This window comes from Protopterus annectens, chromosome 1.part0 (assembly GCF_019279795.1).
Source record: "Protopterus annectens isolate FY-2018-M chromosome 1.part0, PAN1.0, whole genome shotgun sequence".
Taxonomy (NCBI): domain Eukaryota; kingdom Metazoa; phylum Chordata; order Ceratodontiformes; family Protopteridae; genus Protopterus; species Protopterus annectens.
The window spans coordinates 1,229,411,594-1,229,433,154 of NC_056725.1; the positions used below are offsets into that span (position 1 = coordinate 1,229,411,594).

The window sequence follows — 21,561 nt, forward strand, 5'->3', positions numbered from 1 at the left end:
CAGACAGTTCCAATAGTAGTAGGAACAATGAGTCTTATAAAAAAAAATAATAATTTGCAATCATACTTATATGTTACTGATACATTAACTCCGTATGAATTGCAGAAGGAGTCAATTCAGGGCACATTGCCGGTGCTTCGAAGAGCACTTCTGGCTAACATCAAAGATTTAAATGATTCTAATTTCATGAACTTTAATCATACTTTGACTTAGGAAAGGTGTCCATTTCAATCATGGTATTAGAAACCCAAAAGACTAGGAGGAATTAAAAAAAGGCAAGAGTACACTGAAGAAAGCAAAACAGCTTCCTACATTAATGCTAGCCTTCCCAGCTTACAAAAATCATTCCACTTCTTTATAAAAATAGATCTGTAAAAGATCATCTACTTATAATAACTTAAATCACAATCTTTTGTTGTCTTATCTTTAAACATACCCATGAGCAAGCTTCACTCAGCTGATTAAAGTTTATCAACCATTACTTTTCACATATTTAGTAAGCAATACCAGTTCAACCAGAGCCATATCCAGCACCAGGGGCCCCCAGTTGGCTGGCAGAGGGCTCGCTGTTTGGGAGCTGTCACATTTACTTTTTAAATTAAAACAAAAAGAAAACAATTATATGTTTTGCAATGACATTCTTCTGTAAGAATGCTCTCTGCGTCTGGTCAGACATACCTGTTACATCTGTGCATTCATCATTGTCGCACAAGCCTGTTGCTTGCCTCTTCCTTTCTGCATTCCATGCTTGGAATTTAAATACAAAAAGACATTCCAGTGTTGTGGAATGTAGACAACACATTTGCTCCCTGGACCTTGATTGCGGACACAGGTAAGAGGAGCTGTGCGTGTGTGTGTGTGTGTGTGTGTGTGTGTGTGTGTGTGTGTGTGTGTGTGTGTGTGTGTGTGTGTGTGTGTGTGTGTGTGGGTGTGTGTGTGTGTGTGTGTGCGTGTGTGTGTGTGTGTGTGTGTGTGTGTGTGTGTGTGTGTGTGTGTGTGTGTGTGTGTTTGTGTGCGTGTGCATGCGCGTGCGTGTGCGTGTGCGTGTGTGTGTGTGTGTGTGTGTGTGTGTGTGTGTGTGTGTGTGCATGTGTGTGTGTGTCTCTGTGTGTAATGTCCTAGCTAGGGATGGCAGATTAGTATATTAAGGTGGAAATACAAAAGTTTGCCCAACAAAAAACAAGCTGTGAAACAGAAGAAGATTCTGCTTCTTGTTCTTCTGGCAATAAAGACCACAGATAGACTGTACCTGTGAACTGTTATCCAATGCTTCAACGGAAAATGTTGGAGAGAAGGAAGGGAGTACAAAGAGTTGACTAGCAGCCTCAAACCCTGTACTTTAGTAACAGGAACCAACAGCCTGAATCCTCTACCCCAACTACCAAGCAGCTAAAAAAACTTGAGTTTCAAGAGCATTTTTAAGGAATTGAGTTTCAAGTGCATCTTCAAGGAACTGAGTTTCCAGTGCATTTTCAAAGAATTGTGAGCCTCAAGGGAAGAGAAATTTATTGCTGCTCATGCTAAGTCTGTTTACAATGTGCAATTGTTTTATTTAGCAAATGGTCATCACTATTGTGCTATAAAATTTAAACACATTATTAGCACTGCAAATAGACTGCATGCATTGTTAGTAGCACACCAAGTAACCTACTCGCTTTTGATGCAGAAGGCTGTGGGTTCTACTCCCTCAGCATATAGATGAGTTGCTGAAACCATGTTGCACTTTAAGAGGGGGGTGAAGTGCTGCAGTCCTGAGTATGTCCTCTTTCAGATGAGATACATAGTTACTATGAAACTGTTGTCAGTTAGCCATCCATTCCCTATTGCAATATTACCTGCTTACCATTTTTTTTACTATAACATAGGCAATTTATTCTTCAATGTCAGCAGGCACTGAATTTGCAGATAAAACACTGAAATATAAAATTGTTTGTTAGGAGCTACATCATCATTAGTTACAGAGCTCTTTAATGTTCAATTAGATGACTTTTACTTCTGTAGAGATTGAGCATATTGACTAATATTGGTGGATTGTAATGATAGAAGTTTGAGTGGCCTTTTAAGGTTGAAATGTATGTACTGGGCAGTTTTGCCATAATTGATCCATGTGTTTTGTTTCATTGCTTACCAGAAAATTTTTCAAAACTATAAATTTAAAAGATACTCTAAGAAGTGGTGCTGTATTATGCAAGGAATATAATTTAATACAACCAGGAAGGTAAATCAAAGAACACATGCATGTATGCATGGTCCTAAAAATGTGAGCAAGGGGCCTATGGTTTGAAAACAGCTCAAAGGTAAAATTTATTCACCACTGGCCAGATGCATTTTCTTTGAATGTGATTTTCAATGCCATTTCAATGAATGTGAGTTTCAAAGGCAAAGAGGCTTACTACTCATACTAAGTCTGTTGACGCTGTGAGACTGTATTGTTTAGCAAATGTCTATCAGTGTTTGTGCTATAAAATTTGAAATAAAAGTTTAAATCCAGATATTTGTAATCGTTGTAGAAGTAAAGCAGAAAATAGTATGTGCACTGAGAGGTTTTTTTATTGTAACTGTGGAAAAATAGCCAAGCAATGGGACACTGGATTGGCTGCATAGGGAGCTATGTATGGGGGGGGGTCAATCCATTACTCTGCCTAGGGCCTCATTTGACCATGGTCCTGCTCTGAGTTCAACTGAAATCCATTTCCTTGCCCTCCAGATTCTTTTGAAAAATGTAAATAAATCCTATATAATGTGGATAATTTAAAATACTACTCAGCTATAAGCCCTAGCTGAATTCATAGCCAAATCTACACTATCAATAATGTGGTCTAAATGTGTATAAACTATTGAAAATAACCTCATACAACTTCATTCTTCTAACATCCTAACTCGCACTCTCCTATAATCATCCTTTTCCCAAGACTCCTCTCTCTCCGCTTCCATATGAGATTTTGTAAGCAAACACCAAAGTGCTCTTAATGCATAGTTACCAAAATTTTGTTGTACTCTTAGGACAATAGTCACTGTGTATATTGGCTCATGTATTTTAGAATTCAGTATTTACTAAATCCTTTCCTGATTGAGCAATGTTACTTTGTTTTGTGACCTCTTCTAGCTTGAGTCTGAAAATGGCCCATCTGCATCAATGTTGTATCCTGATTAACAAATGAAATTAATTAACAAGAAATGTCCTTCTGTTATGAAAAAAAAATAGGAGATGATTGGCATTGATTATTCATAGGTTTTGCTGGGGTGCTATCAAAAGAAAAACACAAACAGTACAGTTTATGCATCTTCTGCTGAAGTGTCTTAATGCAGATTTGTCCACTTTTGTGATCATGAAAATAACTGCAGACCCTGAAAGTGTTCATGGTGGCATATTGCAAATGTTAGACAAACTTCATTTCTGAGATAACTGAGTTGGATATAGGCTGGGTTGTTTATGTAATCTAATATCCATTCTTAAATACCCACACCTAGAAATACAGTTACCCTGATATAAATGTCATGTACTCCATGACGCATGTGCGCACACGCGTGCGCGCGCGCACACACACACACACACACACACACACACACACAAAATCACACAAAAAAATCTTAAAAAAAACTGATCTGTACAGGTTCACAGACAGAGTATTCTAGGGCTGGTGATCTGCTAGATTATATGCAGCCTAGCTACTGCAGTTTCCACTGCTTACCACCCTTAGCACTTTCCATAAGGGACTGAGGGGCCAGACTTGGTGTGGATTTGCTGTTTTACATCCACTTGTGTATGCTGTGTTTGAGGAGGGTTAAGGAGTGGTTTTCTTTTATGTAAAGCAAAACTGTGTTCCAGTGTAAAGGAATTCTTTGGGAGAGGTATTTATCCTGCCAGCAGGTTCTGTTTATGTTGTGGTGGAGGTTTGGTTCTTTGGTTCTCTTGAGAAAATGCTCATAACATTTATGAATGCATTGGAAATCACCCAGAACTGGGCCACTGGAGATCATGGAGGCCATATTCAACGGTCACCCCCATAGGAGCCTGTATCAAGTGGAAAGGGAGGCAAATCTTTAAAAAGCATTCCATACAGCTCATGAAATGCAGGTACTTGATTTTGTTAGAGTGTTCGGAAATATCAGGAGTTTTTCAAGTTATGCCATGTATTTGAATGTATATATGCCAAAAGGAGCACTGTATTCTGTTTTGGACTTAATAAGCATGGAATAGCAAGGGGTGAAAAATTCCTTGGATCCTCAAGCTATACCTTTGGTAATCACCTGAGTTAATATGGTGGCTGTGGGGATGTACATTGTCTATAATAGTGCTCAGGTCTTTAATGACCATATCAGTTTTGAGTGTGAGGCCATTTATGTGGTAGATGCATGTGTGTTCATGTTTCCAAAGGATTTAGCTTTAATTCATGGTCCTGACACAGTAGGTTTGTACATGCTGGGCTGTCTTGGAGGATCTAGGAATCCAATGGATAGTTGATGATAGCTCCAAGTTTGCAATCAGCTGGAGACAAATCCAAAAATGTCTGAGATCCACAACAGTAAAATATATGGAGAAATAAAATGAGATGACAAGCTGGCACAGATGACACAACAGCAAAATTTACATATGCAGTAAAACAAATCAGCAATGTGACTGGGCTGCTGTAAAATCAGAATGCAATGCAACAGTAATCCCTCAACAAAGCTGGCTGTCGTACATGTACAGCAATAATAACTACAGAGCTCACTGTAGTGAGTACTCAGAGAGTCAATCAGCAACAATCATGTTTTATAAGTGAGTTATAGAACAACCACATTGTAAGGCCCAGATGTCAATAATAACTGGTTTTGCAATGTGAGGAACATTAATGAAGTTCAAAGGATAAACACCAACGACAAGAATACAACCTCGATCACAAAAACATCAAAAGTCCAAGCAAAGGAAGGAAACAAAATTAGGATGAATATAATTCCATGTAATAATCCATTTGTTCTGGTACCTCGGCAATTCGCCTTCAGTGGAACAATTTATGAATGTAATACATCCTATATATATAGTGACATCAATTCATTAATCAAGAATCAATTAACTTGTAATTACATCTTTTTAAAACACAAACACATTAAATATTTATGAAACAAAATTCTTATCAAATGAATAATTCAATCAAAACTAATAAACTGCAAGCCTTCACAAACTAGAACTGCTAAAGCACCATATAGAAAAAAACACACTGTTTTCCGAAATACTACTTAGCAGTCCACAACCTTCCTGTATAAGGAACGTGACTTTGCAGGTGTTAAGGCATTAGTTCTGAGGTCAAATCAGGTTACTTTGCCACAGCCCAGCATAACAAAACAGTGATATCCACAAAAACTCCAAGTTTAAGCAAATAAGCAAGAGAACACAGGTCAACTAAAATTTACACTGCTATGTGATCAACAGCTATTTCACTTAGAAACAGTAGCCAATTTTTCACAAGGGTATATCTTGCTAGGCCAGTTTCAAATGCAAGAATATAATGACATTTAAAATCAGCTCTAACTTTCTCTAAGTAGCAGAGAAAAACAAGTAAATACTCACTTTCCGTATGAAGTGGGATTGGTTTTGAAGTGAACTCTGTCAACTCAGTTCAGGTGAGTTTGTCTTCCTGCATCCCAAAACAATAGGACAGCAATATCTATAAACATTCCAAGACTGAGTAAACATCAAACAGAACACAGGTCAATTAAAATCTATATTGCTATATGATCAATAGGAATTTTGCCTGAAAACAAGTTCTGCAAGCCCTTCCTTCACAAGGGAGAACTTGCTACTCCAGTTTGAAATGTAACTAATCACTATACCACAAAAAAGAACTTATAAAGTAATCTCAAGCCCATTCTAAATAGAAAACAAAGTGGATAGGTTACTTCCTAAGTGTTATGGTATTGCTGTTTATTCCTAACTCAGGTCTTGTGTGTTTGTCATTTTGCAGCCCAGCACAGTAGAATCTCAGAAACACTTCATCAGATGTCTGTAATAACTGGTAATATTTTTACTTTTCTATCTAGGTTCCAGTTGTATGTAAAATGGGTTGCTCTGTTTTAATCAGTTGGCTTTGAAATAAGCAAACATATTGTCTTTCCGTTCGATTCTCGGCTGGAGTGCGGGGAGTGCCTTCTGTGTGGAGTCTGCATGTCTTCCCCGCGGTTGGGTGGGCATTCGAAAGACATGCGTAAATGGGCGTGCCTTGGTTGAACATCGAGCTGGCACCTCTGCATTTGTCAAACATCTACTGCCAATCATTAGTGGACCAGAGTTCCTCTATGGCGACCCCTGATCGGGAAAATCAAAAGACAACAACAACATTGTCTTTAAAAAAACCTGTTAGTTATTATGAACAGGCACCGGAAGTTACTAAATCTAGTTGGTATAATTTCCTGACAGATTGCATAATTTGCTTCACTGTTATAATAGAATAAACACCAGTTCACAGTTGCACATCTTTATCATGTATAAATCCACTAAACTCCTTTTTAAATTACTTCTGCTCCTAACAAAGCTGTATACTGTTTAATGTACAATGCACAATGCACTGGTGACACGCATCAAGTACCTTCTACTGTGACAACATTTCCTATTGATATATCATCTACTACATTATCTCTCTGCTCTGTTTGCAGTAAGTTCTGGATAAGACATACAGGCTGTCCATTTGATGAACGTTTAATCAAAAATACTTCGGTTGAGGGGGTGGGCACAGTGGTGCAGAAATCATCTCATTACTGAAGGAGCCATCAGATTTGCTAAGGTACATATTTTGATGATAGTTTCCAGTCTGATCTGTTTTTGTAATCTGGACCTTTAGCACTGGATGAACTAAGCTATACTGGGAAACAAGCCTCTCAACTGTCCATGTTTTGCAAGAACATTCCTACTTTCGGGCCTAATTTACACATCTATAGGATGTATTTTTGGAGGTATGTCCCTATTTTCAGGCTTGATTTCTCCCTTCACATTTTTTTGGAATCCTCTTCTCCATAAAAAAAATCAGCTACCTCTTTTTTTGTGCTTAGAAAATATCTCAGTTCTTTTCCTCACCATCTAAGCAGTTATTATAAAAGTTGCCCTGCTCGCATAACTTGAGTATGGCTTTTTCTTTTTTGCCCCCTCCTCTAACAAAAACACATCAACAGTACAGATCTTTTATAATAATATGTGTCACTTCATCAACAATTGCCCTTGCCTTGAACACCATAGTCTTATTTTATCTAAGGCAAACTGATTCCCAGGTCAAGCTAGATCCAACCTACTTCTTGCATTCTCACCAATTCAATTTACTCTATCAAGATACCCCTAACCCAGTTGCAAACAAATTATTACCACCACCCCAACCTACAACCTCATTAGCCAGGATATGGCCTACTCTCCAACCCTCATCTGTAAGACTGCAGGCTGTAACACTAGTTTTTTTCATGCTTGCCCCAAACTTGTGGTGATCTCTTCCTCACTACCTCACTGAGCATGCTAGTACCCTACGATCAGACCTCAGCTCAGACAGTACAGGCCTAAGCAATGCAAATTGATTTACTTATTTATTTATTGACATTTGTTAACCGGGTTGGTCCAGCTGGGTTTGAGGCCCATTTTCAGTGGAGACCCGAGGAGAAACCTCCTTACAGAGACAGTTTACAGTAATTAAAGAAATTTGGCTTGAGAGTAAGACATAAAAAAGTCGATTAGACAAAAAGTTAAATATACAATGTAGTAATGTAGGCAAAACGGCAGTACATATCATGTTCTACAGAGTAACATATATATACATATATACATCAGGGTTTTTTTTTTGTTCAGCAGTAATGGTGTGATAGAGTTTAGTAAGTACTGGCCTGATGACTCACTTGAGTGAAAGGGGAGGGTTTGGTAATGGTATGTGTGTGTGTGGGGGGGGGGTTACTTTAGGGCATGGCAGGGGCAACTTTTGTAGTTAAGCAAATGAAGTTTGCGTTTTTCTTTGAAGTGTGCTGGGTGGATGATGGAACGTATATCAAGTGGAAGTTTGTTCCAAGCATGGACAACTGAGTGTTTATATAGTAGCTTACCTATAGTTTTTTGGGTTGATAGATGTGCAGTAGTTGTTGATTAGATGCCAAAAATGCAATCTATATCCCTTAATCATTACTACTCTACACTGAGTTAATTCCATTACACATCACCCCAATTGTATCACTACTTTTTTGCTTACCATTGTATTTCTGCTTCCTACAAATATGTGCATAGCTTCCCTTTCTCATTGCTTACTTTCACCTTACAGTTTTTACCTTTCTCCATCTCACTGTTTCCTTGCACCCTGTCTCTTTGCCATTACTTATTTCATGCATTGTCTTCTAAACATCTTGTGTTACCCCCTACAATTTCCAAAGCTAATCCTGCTTCTCATTCTTTTCTTGGTATTCCTCTCATTCTACTTTTCCACTCATAAAATGTCACCGCAACAAGGTATACATTTTGGAAATAGTATCTCTCTCTCTCTCTCTCTCTCTCTCTCTCACTCTCTCTCTCTCTCTCTCTCTCTCTCTCTCTCTCTCTCTCTCTCTCTCTCTCTCTCTCTCTCTCTCTCTCTCTCTCTCTCTCTCTCTCTCTCTCTCTCTCTGTCTCTCTCTCTCTCTGTCTCTCTCTCTCTCTCTCTCTCTGTCTCTCTGTCTCTGTCTCTCTCTCTCTCTCTCTCTGTCTCTCTCTCTCTCTCTGTCTCTCTCTCTCTCTCTCTCTCTCTCTCTCTCTCTCTCTCTCTCTCTGTCTCTCTCTCTCTCTCTCTCTCTCTCTCTCTCTCTATCTCTCTCTCTCTATTTTGACTAGGTTCTATTACCTTTGTGTCCCTCTGTTGGTTGTATTTGTTACATCTTTTGTTGTAAACCAGGCCGAGGCTATAATTGGTCATGGTATAGTCAGTGTTCTACCCCAGTAACCAAAATGTAAATAAATAAATTACTCAAGGCACACCTCCATGGATCATATGAAGAAGAATTTCATGGCGCTCTCAGAATATGGATCTGGAAAGAGAATGTGATTATTATTGATCTGTAAGTAACCTATCATTGCTAAGAAGGATGCTGCAGTACAAGTAAAAGATAATTCACTTTATTAATTGTCTTGGGGTCATTCTAGGAGTTCACATATAGAGCAAACTGGGAATAAATGGTTGACAACCTTGGCTGTTTTGCAGTTGATGGTCTGCATCTCTACCCTCCTAGTTTCTCTATATTGACTAAGACTTTTTCTTTCCTCATATTGCCTTGTTTAGGTAAGGTAAGTCTCCTCAAATTTCCCGCATTGCCAACTGCAAGTAAACTCATATAAAAGTAACACTGATCAGTGCTACAGGCCTTTATGAAAAGTTGTACTCCTAACAGGCATTCTTCATCCTTGAAGATACAGATGCATGCGTAATTACTAAAACATGGTTTCAGAGCAGTGAAATTACCCCTGCAGAGTGGGATCCTAACGTCTACCACTCCTTCAGTCCCAAAGCAAAATCAGATGTTGTAGCTGGCAGGGTCATATCTGTGTTCCTAAGAAACCGCTTCACATCCAGACTCATAATGCAGGACAGTGACCTAAAACTTTTCCATATTATTCTCATGATAAACAAAGCCCAATACCAAATCATAGCAGCTACCATATGCCCTCTTTGACGCTGACAGATCATGAGGCATAAGTTAACACACTGACTTCTCTCATCACGGAACCAAGCACTAACCTCTTGCGAGGCTTCAACTATCCCTCCATTAACCGGGGAACATACACTACTACGAATAAGTATAGACAGAGTTTCCTGTAATTCATTAATGCCATCTCCTTGGACGAACTAGTCCAAATCCCAGTGCGGGACACAAAAATATTAGACCTAGTTCTAACAGACATACCCCCCACCCCACACCATGATCAGAGCTCACAATTACCAAATCACTGGTCAAATTAGACCATCATGTAATGATATTTACTCTTAATGTTAAACATGAGTCATCTTGTAACCTATCCATCTTCAGAGGTTACTCTAAGGCAAACCTACTTCAGCTAACTCATAACATGATGATATTCAAACACTAACCCTGCTTCACATGTTGAAAATTTTCCAGATAACTTCTGTGCCCACCCTCAAGCTAGCATTGTGGCCTTGGTCCCATAAATTATAAATACATTTCCAAATTCAAGAAGAAATCTATCTGGCTTACCTCAGTATTAACAAATGATACAACAATGGAAAGAAACTCCTAGCCAGTAAAAGCAAACTTAACATCCCATCATCTAGAGAAGAATGCAGAATGATCAACAAATAATTTAAAAATAAAATCAAACCTTCCAAGAGTAAGTATGAATTGCCACCCATGCTAAAGATAACCACAAAGCCTTCTTCATCTGTGTCAGGAACCTAAGAAATAATGACCAGCAATACCCTGAGTTAATATAAAATAACATCACATACTCGTCTCATGCTGACATTGCCATCATGTTAGTGGACAAGGTCATCTCAAACTTTACCTCTGTCTCTGCCCAAATTACTCACAACATATTGAAATACCTACTCAACCCCCCCCCCCATATCTCATCTGAGCAAGTCCTAAGCAATCTCTCCAAGGCTAAAAACAGTAGATCCATGTGCTAGATTATCCTGGTGTCAGTGCCAAATATTGCCTGTATGACTTCTTATTACATCTGTTGAGTTTCAGCCTCTCCAGTGGATTTGTGCCAGCAGTGAGAGTAACTGCTTCAGTATTCCCACTCCACAAAGTGTGGGGGGGGGGGGCATGACTTAAAGCAGCAGTAGACCTATCTCCCTCATCATCCTTATCTGTAAGGAAACTGAGCACCTTATTATAAGCCTCATAAACAAGGATGTAGGCAGTCTTCAAAGCCTGCATCCAAACTAATTTGGGTTTGTTCAAGGCAGATCCTGCCTTCTGAATGTGGTGGACTTTTTGAGCAAGTCACTGGGGAATTAGAATCAGGTAAATTATTTCATGCAGCATACTGGGACTTGACTAAAGCCTTCCATTACACATTTGGACATCATTAATAAGATAATCCAATTAATTGTAAAGCTGTATGATTCCAACTTCATTACAACTCAGCTCTCTGACAGAGCCCAGTCTCAACTAAAAGATTAGTTACCAGTGGTGCCCCTCAAGAATTGGGTCTGAGACTACTCCTCTTTGGAATCTACTTTTCTGATATTAAAGTTATCACCATGTGCCTTTTGCTAACAAAGTTTGCTGATGACTGCAAACTCTGAGCTGTCATTATGTACCCAAGATGACCAAAGTATTCTCTAGGAGGGTCTAATTCATGCTAAAAAGTGGTGCTTGGATCACAGCCTTGAATGAAATTCCAGAAAATGTAGCATTGCAGCCTTTGGCAAATCCAGGCACCTCTGTTTCCATCACTTAAATGATACACCATTAAAAACCTGACTCGCTCTTTAGGGACTTAGGCACTTCCATTGATAATAAACTAACCTTGGATCACCATGCAACTACTTTTGTTAAAAAATATATATAGCCAGACTAATCAGTAGGGGGATATCTTCTAGGTGCAAGAAAGACATCAATCTTCTCTAGTCATCCTTTGTCAGACTAGTAGTAGAATTTAATGCCCCTTTAATAAAGTCAAAGGTATGTCCTCCTTCATTTACCCTGACTGCCTTAAAATGCTCTTCCTCTTGTCTATTTCATACCAGCTATTGAAAGGAGACCTCTGCCTTGCCTTCTTTGCCTAAGAAATGACCTATGTAATGTCCTAAACATCCACATAACTAATACCACTGTAAACACCTGCTCAAAAGACATAAACTTCCACTGAAACATAAATAGGACCTTTTGGCAGGATAGATATCTTTCACAGAGAATACTCATTTTATGGAACAGTCCCATTACAGGTAAAGCCGATAAGCTCCATAACCCCTTTTAATCATAGCCTGGATGACTGGATTGGGCAATCATAAATTCACCACCAGGCTGACTTGTCTAGACCTTAAAAAAGGATTTGAAACTGGGTCTGGTATAAACATTTTATCTTTGCCATTAATTACTTGTCAGTTATTTGCACAAATGAGTGCATTTATCTATATTTATACTGCACCAACATTACCTAATCTCTTTATTTTCCTATGAAAAGTGCTTTTCTTGTTAATTCACTTTTAGGATCTCATGCTATTATGTATTTACATGTTATTTATTTTCTGAACAGAAAATATTATTTTGCACTGTAGGTTATCAAGCTGTGGATACCTGCTTCTAGTTGACATAATCATTTATATTTATTATTATGTGACTATTGATCAGGAGTGATACAATGTCTGTTGGGATGCTCAGCTCAGTTTAGCATGGTGGCAGAACTACCTTTCCAGGAGGAAAGCTGTAAGGGAACAGAGAATTCTATCAGCCTTCTCAGTGTGTGTGTGTGTGTGTGTGTGTGTGTGTGTGTGTGTGTGTGTGTGTGTGTGTGTGTGTGTGTGTGTGTGTGTGTGTGTGTGTGTGTGTGCATATGAGCGCATGTGTGAAAGTTAGAATTTGTTTGACAGACAGTTACCATGGCCTAATTTTGAATAATGTCCCTGATCTTCTCTCATATTTTCCCCATTCTTTGTAAACATTTTAACTGAGGATTATAGTCAGTTAATACTGCCAGCCATTAGAGTGTCATATTGCTTATTGTTCAGAAAATGGATGTTGACACAAAATCCATTATTCTAGCAAGGTTTTAAGTGAATTAGAGTAATATTTCAAAATGTAACCCCCCCCCCAAAAAAACAAATACAGAGTATTCTGGCAATGTCTAGAATTACTGAATAAAAATGTTGAGAAGTGTTAGTGTAAGTGTAGTCAGAACTGATAGATGCTGATTAAGTTCAGAGTTCTGAAAAGAGATATTGTTGCAGATTAAGTCTATGTTCTGTATAGGAATGTGGTATAGGTTTAGGCAGTTGTTTAGGAAAATGAGTTTAGGAGGATGAACAAAAACAGTTTTGGGATGTAGTGATGTAGTGATGTATGCAGTTATACATAGGCTGTTATGAGTTGTGGAACTCCACAAGGAATGTTAAAATAGTGCTCACAAAAGGATGGGTCCAATGGGATCAACAGTTATATGGAGCTAAGCCCATGGTGATGTCTGCAAGTTTGCATTTTCTAGAGACAATAGTAAATGAGCCTACAGATATGTGTGGTGATAATGATGAGAAAGTGCACAGCATGAATGCAAGCTATGACAAAGTAGCATGAATGCCTGTCTGATGATTTACAAGAAGTAGTACTATAAAGGCAGGAGGTGACAGAGATCTAGAAAGATGATGGGAGTGTAAGCTTGGCACAAATCATGATTAATGAGGTGCTGGTGGACAACAGAGGAAAGTGTCACACAGATAGGGTGGGGCAAGATAAAAGAGATTGAAAAGGGGAGGGTTATAAGATGGAAATAGAGCAAATTGGAGAAGGAGCTGACAAAGGCCAAAAGATGTTTGGCAACATCTGAGGGAGGCAAAGAGTTATTTTGGATAAGAATTAGCTGGAAAAGTAAACATAATAGGGGCTTAGTTCAGTCATATGTAGATGCAGCACTGGGACAAAGAATGATGGAATGTTGGCAAAGGTGTTAGGAGATGCCAAGATGGTGGCATATGGCAAGTAAACAAGCTGTTTGAAGATGGCAGAGTATAGAACTGAAGATGGAATCAGGATGCAGCAAGTCTGAGAAAGGGAGATTTAGAGATAAATAGTAGACTTTTGCAAGGATAAATGCAGGAAGATGCAGTAATTCTGCAATCTATTGTAATAGCAAACTTAAACATGTTATTTTTGTTTTTAGTGACAAAGGTATTGAAATATTTTGAGTATATCAGTAATTTTGATTTTTATGGATAATCTGTCTGAGCATTTCATTACAGCAATTCATTCTTTACTCTATCTCATAAATAGTCCTGTCACTAAATGACCAAAATACTTACCAATTATAAGTAAGATAAGAACTCAGTAAACATGTCCTCTTTCACTCTTTGTATTTTACACATCTTATAAATAAAACTACAGCTTTTTTCTTAAAATATATAATAATGAGGTATAAATTACTGTGTTGACAGATGGTGCAGCAGTTTATTATTTGTGTTTAAGGTATAGTTTTTTAATTATTAAAAGTAAAACAAAACTCTGCTTATATTAGTAATTGTAAATTAAATGCAGATAAATATTTCTATTCCCATTATATGATAATTAACATATTTTAATCTCAATGGACATTAACTCAAGTAGGATAATAACTATTTTGAAATAATTAGGCATTTTGTCTTAAAACACAAAAAAGTTTAATGGAAATAATGTTATAAAGACTGATAATAATAATAATAATAATAATAATAATAATAATAATAATAATAATAATAATAATGATAAAGAAAACTGGCCAGCTTAGAATTATTTTAATTTTCTATAGTATCTATCATTAAAATTAATATTTTCTGGTTATTATTTTTTTTGTTTAAATATATAACTTTAACAGACCATTAAGGTATTCTTTTATCCCACCCAAAATAAGTAAGTACATTTTTTAGTACTCAAAGTCCCATACAAGCTCCTATTTGGAGTTATTGGTTCTCTTTTTAAATTGTTGTTTAAGAATCTCAGTTTTTTTTTTTTAGTATGGTGTTTCTAGAGTATGAAAATAATTTAAAATATTCAATTATTTTTAGAGGTTTTTATTGAAAACCCCCATTACTGGTTAGTATATAGTATAGCTATCAAAGGTAAAAACTTTAACTTGAACTCTTAACTTTTTTTATTTCATTAAAGATTGATTGTGAATAGCATTGCCATTAGTCTAGGTCATTTTATTCAAACTTTTCAAGATTTCCTGGGACCTTTTAAAATAAATGCTATTGTTTATTTTCAAGCAGTAGTTTTAGAATTCCATATATTATTACATGGAAAAATGATTGATTTAAATAAATTTCCTTCATTTAAAAGTTCAAAGCTATTAATTGCATGGTACCTATAGTGTTCTATATCATAAAGTCAGTATTAAAATTGCACTAGCTTTAAGTTACAAACCTGTGACAAAACTGTAATATATAGTGTTCCAAAATTATTGATAACTGATAAGGTATGAAGAAAAAGGCTACCAACTTTCAAAAAGATCACCTGATTTCAAATATGTACACACTTATTTAACTTTGCTTCACTCGACAAAATATATTACTGTTTTATTTGAAGCAAATTTATTAAATATAATTTTCATTTGGTCAATAATGTAGAAATGTTGAAATAATTTCAACTTTACAAACTTTTATATATTTAGTTTGTATATTTTTTTCATGATGCCTTCTTCTCCCTACAAAAATCACAGTTATTTTTTTTCCACTTATAAGGGTGTGAGTGAATCATAAGGAAAGTCATCACGCAGACAGCTATCAAAGAATGCTTCCTTTATGTCCTAGTCTCCATCCAGTAAATGATGTGCTCAGACACAGAACAGAAGCGTCATACTCTCATTCCTTCGTATGTGCTCACAACCCCCCATGTGCATGGAAAACAGGTTACTTTGCAAATAAGCCCCCTGTATACCATATATTCCTATCCTCCCTTATTGGCTCTTTGCTTGCCTGGATCACTTGTCAAACCTAGGCCATCTGGATCACAGTCATGGCTTTAAGTGTGTGTGTACCACAATCCATGGCAGAACAAAATATGCACTTCTGCAGTAGTACATGCATTATTATTTTTTCTCTGTCATGCATTATCACTGATTTAAAATGGTCAATTACTCACCATGTCTGGTTTCAGTTTTTGCTTTGAACTTATATGTGACACCATTTCATCTTATGTTATCCCTCAAATTCACTCCAACCACTTATATGCTTTTTTTTTAAGCTTTCACATCTCTTGGATTGCATCCCCTTCTACTCTCTGTCACTATTATTTGCTGCACTTTTTCATTATTGTTCCTGTTTCCACATATTTTCTATCTTTGCTGTGTTCAAAGAAGTGTTTTATATGGACACAACTTCTACAACTCTTACAGAATCTCATTTACTAATATTCTTGGTGACTTTGTGTAAAATTTTATACATTGATGTTTATCTGGTCAGTTCATAGTAAAAAACATGAAATCCATGCTTTCACAAAATTCTGTTTCAGAGAAAATGTTTCACCAAACCACTTTTAGCGATATTGGCAAATTCACTTTTCTCCACTGTTGTGCATCTTCATGGTTAAGTGGGGGGAGGGCTTGCTCCCTCATTTGATTTGAGGTTCTCTGAAAGTGATTTTATTGAAATATTATCACTGAAGCAGGATTTAGTGAAACAGGCATTGATCTATCGACATAAATCCTATATAGTATAGTTTATGTTCTGCATTTCAATTTATGCATATATTTAATTCTGCTGTGTTATACATACATAAGTTAACTTCAATACAGATCTAAATTGTTTGCATGCTCTATGTCTAAATATTTGTAATAGAGCAATGAAAAAAAAATTTAAACCATCTTCTAGCATTTTATCTCAGTACAACAGAAAACTTGTCCAGAATGGAGGTGTATGACTGCCAGTGGGTAGTTGCAGACTAGAGATTTAGCTCTTGATCCTAATTTCAGAATATTTATGGATTCCAGTTGTATGTCAATATTTATCCAATATGAATCTATTTTTGTTATTTTTTTCTGATTCTGCTTAGTGCTTTGTGTCATTGCTATCTACTTATCTTACACTGTTAAGTCACATACCAGGAGCCTTTACCAATTTCTAATTTCTCCTGTAAGAATACTATCAAATATTCATGCTTTGTGGTCTGCTCTCTGGAGTAACACTTTGGTTTGCTGTTTTTTAGAATAATCCTCTTTAATGTCATCTTTAGGTACTTTCAAAATGATAATTTTTCCTTTTATTATTTCCTATATGCCTTTTTTCTGCCATCACCAGCCATCCATAACATATCTTCATGTCCTGATCTATTCTTTCTTTCACTGAGAACTCATTTTAGGGGCCACCATCTAGGCAATCAGCAATTTTTTTTTAGTATGGCCTAAACCACAATTGAGTGGGGAATGTGAGAGCCACATCTTCAAAGGAGTCAGTATACCATCTCATTGCATGTGCACCCCCACTAGTGATGGAGGCTACAGCAAAAAGGCTTAATATACTTTTTGTACACCTCAAGACTACTTCCATATCTGACACCCTTCTCCAAGGTACATTATAGTACATTGTAGTACTTCATCCTGAGATAGATATGCCCATGTCCATCCTCCCTTCATTAGCTTCTCTAACACATATGCCACTAACCAAAACCAGGTCATCAGGGGCATAGTCAGGGCTTTATTCCTCTGTGTCATGAAACTAAGAATAAAGGGTGATTTTTCTCTGCTACCCACCTCTACTGAGTTGTTGATATTTCATTACATAGTTCATTTATTTGACTCTAGTTATGTTATTTGACCTTCAATAGCAGACAGTTCAGAATACTGAGAACATCTAGATGCTTGGAAACTGTGTTTTCTTAGTGACATATGGATGTTGTTTAAAACATCTGTTTTAATTTCTACACTAGAACATCCTACCATTTCTTAATGTCATAATTTCATATTTTGGGGATTTTTAATGGAGTTTTGAAGACACCTACCTGTTTTGGCATTAAGACTATTTTATGGTGTATATATATTATTTAAAGGGACTTTGTCAGTTTGAATGTTGGGATATCTTGTCACCTCTTTTGGCCTTCCTTGGACTTTAAAGTCCAGCGGTGTTGACAATTTTATCAAAGTTTGGATTTGACATGAATGACTTGGTTTCTGCATATCCTCAGTTTAATATTTGTATGTGCATTCAGCATGTTGTTTATTTATTATAATAATACATATTTATTATGATTAAATTTCTTAAATTAGCAAATGATATATAGAGGCACTTTCATAATATTCAATCATTTTTGGGATGTTTCCAGCAGACCTACATAGGCCGTGATACTTTAGACCGTGTATTAAGTACAATCACTTACAAAAGCTGTCGGACTCTCAGAACACCTGTCTAAACAGAATCTTCTTCTTCTTTCAGCTGCTCCCAATAGGTGTCGCCACAGCAGATCAACTGTTTCCATTTCTTCCTGTCCTCTGCATCTTGCTCTGTCACAACAACCACCTGCATGTCCTCTCTCACCACATCCATAAATCTTATCTTAGGCCTTCCTCTTTTCCTGTTACCTGGCAGCTTCATCCTTAGCATGTTTTTCCCAATATACTCTCCCTCCTCAGCACATGTCCAAACCAACATAATCTTGCCTCTCTGGCTTTGTCTCCAAACCTTCCAACATGGGCTGACCCTCTAATATACTTATTCCAAATCCTGTCCATCCTCGTCACACCCAGTGCAAATCTTAACATCTTCAACTCTGCCACATCAAACTCTGACTCCTGCCTTTTTGTCAATGCCACCGTCTCCAACCCATGTAACACAGCTGGTCTCACTACCCTCTTTTAGACTTTCCCTTTCACTCTTACTGGTACTCGTCTGTCACAAATCACTCCTGACACTCTTCTCCACCCACTCCATCCTGCCTGTACTCTCTTCTTCACCTCTGTTCCACACTCACCATTACTCTGAACTGTTGATCCCAAGTATTTAAACTCATCCACCTTCGCCACCTCTACTCCCTGCATCCTCACAATTCCTCTGTCCTCCCTCTCATTCACACATATATATCCTGTCTTAGTCCTGCTGACCTTCATTCCTCTTCTCTCTAGAGCATATCTCCACCTCTCCAGGGTCTCCTCCACCTGTTCCCTACTCTCTCTACAGATCACAATGTCATCTGCAAACATCATAGTCCACGGGGACTCCTGCCTGATCTCGTCTCTCAACCTGTCCATCACCATTGCAAATAAGGAAGGGCTCAGAGCTGATCCTTGATGCAATCCCACCTCCACCTTAAACGTATCCATCACTCCCACCACAGACCTCACCGCTGTCACACTACCCTTGTACATATCCTGTACCACTCTTACATACTTCTCTGGCACTCCTGACTTCCTCATAAAATACCATAACTCCTCTCTAGGCACCCTGTCATATGCTTTCTCTAAATCCACAAAGACACAATGCAACTCCTTCTGACCTTATCTGTACTTCTCTATCAACACTCTCAGAGCAAACATCACATCTGTAGTGCTCTTTCCTGGCATGAAACCATAATGCTGATCACTAATCATCATCTCCCTTCTTAACCTAGCTTCCACTACTCTTTCCCATAACTTCATGCTGTGACTGATCAGTTTAATCCCTCTGTAGTTACTACAGCTCTGCACATCACCCTTATTCTTAAAAATCGGTACCAAAACACTTTTTCTCAATTCCTCAGGCATCATCTCACTTTCCAAGATTTCATTAAACAATCTAGTTAAAAACTCCACTGCCATTTCACCTAAACACCTCCATGCTTCCACAGGTATGTCATCTGGACCAACAGCCTTTCCATTCTTCATCCTCGTCATAGCTATCCTTACTTCCTTTTTGCTAATCCTCTGCACTTCATGATTCACTATCCACACATCATCCAACCTTCTCTCCCTCTCATTCTCTTCATTCATCAGCCCCTCAAAGTACTCTTTCCATCTGCTCAACACATTCTCCTCGCTTGTGAGTATGTTTCCCTCATTATCCTTTATCACCCTTACCTGCTGCACATCTTTACTAGCTCGGTCCCTCTGTCTAGCCAATTGGTACAGGTCCCTTTCTCCCTCCTTAGTGTCCAACCTTTCATACAACTCTTCATACACCTTATCCTTAGCCTTCACCACTTCTCTCTTTGCCGGGTCTATATTATAACATCGAAATCTAAAAAGATTGAATGTTATAATATAGAACCCTAAACATCGAAATCCGCAAACATCGAACAGTCAGAATAGTGATTTTTTTCCCAGGGAAAAAAATCGCTATTTCGAAAAACACACACAAAAAACAGATATCCACACACATACACTTAAAATCCTACACCTAAACTAAACTTTACATACACTACTAGCTATCCACTTACCTTAACCCAACCCTAACCCTAAGGTCCGTCACTATTGCACACTCACCTCACCCGTGCCCTAACTCTAACTCACCTAACCTGCCCGTAACCCTAACCTACACACAATCGCACACTTACCTGAACCCGACCTGTAACGCTCCAACATATCAAATGCTGAAAACAGCAAAGCCACAACAACGGCCCACCAATTTTTTTCCCTGTGAAAGAATTCGGTGTCCTGCACCTTCGCTGTTTTCAGCATTCAACAAAACTGGTTCGATATTATAACATTCAAACTTTATAAAATTCAATGTTATAATATAGACCTCTCTTTGCCATGCACCTCATCTTCTTATACTCTTGTCTACTTTCTTCATCTATCTGACAATCCCACTTCTTCTTCACCAACCTCTTTCTCTGTATACTCTCCTGTATTTCTTCATTCACACCACCAGGTCTCCTTGTCCTCCTTCCTCTTTTCAGATGTCACACCAAGCACCTTTCTAGCCATCTCTCTTACTAGCTCTGCTGTAGTTACCGAGCTATTCGGTAACTCTTCACTGCCACCCAGTGCCTGTCTTAACTCTTCCCTGAACTCCACCTCACAATTATCCTTTTTCAGTTTCCACTATTTGATCCTTGGTGCTGCCCTCACACTCATCCTCCTCTTCTTGATCACCAATGTCATCCTACAAACCAGCATCCTATGCTGACTAACTGAACTTTCCCCTGCCACCACTTTACAGTCTCCAGTCTCTTTCAGACTGGCCCTTCTACATAAGATATAATCCACCTGTGTGCATCTTCCTCCACTCTTGTATGTCACCCTATACTCCTCCATCTTGTTAAAATATGTATTCATCACAGCCATGTCCATCCTTTTCACAAAATCCACTACCATCTGACCTTCTACATTCCTTTGCTTTACACCATACCTACCTATCACTTCCTCATCCCCTCTGTTCCCTTCACCAACATGCCCATTGAAATCTGCTCCAATCACCAGTCTCTCACCCTTGGATACAGTCATCACCACTTCATCCAACTCACTCCAAAATTTTTCTTTCTCATCCATCACACACCCAACTTGTGGAGCATATGCAGTAACAACATTCATCATTTCACCATCAATTTCCAGCTTCATAAACATCACTCTTTTCACCTCCAAAACACTCTTAGCATACTGTTTCTTCAGAATAATGCCTACGCCATTTCTTCTCCCATCCACACCATGATAAAACAAATTGAACCCGCCTCCGATACACCTAGCCTTGCTCCCCTTCCATTTGATCTCTTGCACACACAATATACCAACCTTCCTTCTGTCCATCATATCAGAAAGCTCTCTCCCTATACCAGTCATACTGCCAACATTCAAAGTTCCGACCCTCACTATCACAGTCTTAGCCTTTACCTGCCTTTGGGCATGCCTTCCCCTTCTTCTCCTCCTTCGGCCAACAGTAGCCTAATTTCCGCCAGCACCCTGTTGGCCAACAGTACTGGTGGTGGTTGTTGTTAACCTGGGCCTCGACCGATCCAGTATGTATATCTGTACTGTTG

At 38.0% G+C, this 21,561-nt stretch overlaps 1 protein-coding gene across 1 annotated transcript in view; it reads left to right on the forward strand.

Moving 5' to 3' along the window:
- LOC122800845 overlaps positions 1-21,561 on the forward strand; it is a 978,865-nt gene that overhangs the window by 95,591 nt on the left and 861,713 nt on the right. The window lies entirely within an intron of this gene.